Below are 1,114 nucleotides of genomic sequence, written 5' to 3' on the forward strand. Positions count from 1 at the left end.
TCAAAATCACCTCCTCCACTCCTCAGGCATCCTCTCACTGTCGAAGATTTTATGAAACTGATGAAAACCCCATTGCTTCTCAGAGTTAATGTCATCCATCTTCTCAACACGTTTTCCTCGTTTGGCAGCATTTTCATGAGGATCTTTCATCACCCAAACCTGCTGCACATTCTTCCCTGCTCGGCTCCTCTGTCTGCCCAGTCGATTTGCGTTTATTTGTTTTTTTATCTTTCTTCTTTTTTAGTGTCTATTCTTTCTTAGCCTTTGCCATCTCTCTCTCTTTGCCCTACTCTCTTCATCTCTTACTATCCTAATTCTATTAATCTCTTCTTCCTTTCCTGGACTTATTCCACCCCAACTCTCCTTATCTTCCATTCTGTGTCCAGAAGTCACTCCAAGCCCCTTCCTTGCTCAGTCTTCAAGCCCCTCGCCACCTGCCTCGCCTCCTCCCTGAATATGACGCAATAATCACTTTTTTCCCTTCTCCTTCGAAGTCATGCTAGATATCACCTTCTCATGTTAACTCGCTATTCTCTTTCCTGCCGCCTCCTTCTACATCATCCCCTCTCCCTATATAATCAAATCATATATATGTTCTTGTACATATGGCAACTCAGTTTACGTTATGTACTAGCACCTACAAAACAATATACATTAATTTGTAGAAGAATGGCAAGCATTTCGTTTCTATCATAAAATTTTATTTTCGCATCCCGGTCAAAGAAAAAAAGAAAAGAAATTACCAAATGTTATTATACTTTTTCCCCTTTCCCTTTTCTTTTCCGTCTCAAAAAGGCTCAATACTGAAAGATTAATAAAATCTATAAGATGTAGTTGTCCCATGGGGATATTATCGAATTTACCTTCCCCGGAAAGAGGTGTATGTTTGAAAATGACCAAGTAAGGAACTGCTCCTCATAAATCGGCGCTCTTGTAGAATTTTAGCGTCGCTCCTAGGTAACTGGATGCCCTTCTTACATCAACTCTGATACAACATTTAATGTCTACCGGCTGAAGCAATCCAGGCCCCACTAAACCTGGTCGATGCGGCATATGCAATTGTGTGTATATACATCTATGCATGTACACATACACACAAACAACGGAATCTCAT

The 1,114-nt window shown here is 40.6% G+C and overlaps 2 protein-coding genes across 2 annotated transcripts in view; one reads left to right on the plus strand and one right to left on the minus strand.

The window, feature by feature from the left end:
• Positions 1-1,114, plus strand: part of LOC119592656 (glutathione S-transferase Mu 2-like) — a 66,444-nt gene that overhangs the window by 26,971 nt on the left and 38,359 nt on the right. The gene's annotated exons all lie outside the window — the stretch shown is intronic.
• Positions 1-1,114, minus strand: part of LOC119592657 (glutathione peroxidase-like) — a gene marked incomplete in the record, with an annotated part of 7,782 nt that overhangs the window by 6,170 nt on the left and 498 nt on the right.

This window comes from Penaeus monodon, chromosome 30 (assembly GCF_015228065.2).
Source record: "Penaeus monodon isolate SGIC_2016 chromosome 30, NSTDA_Pmon_1, whole genome shotgun sequence".
Classification (NCBI taxonomy): domain Eukaryota; kingdom Metazoa; phylum Arthropoda; class Malacostraca; order Decapoda; family Penaeidae; genus Penaeus; species Penaeus monodon.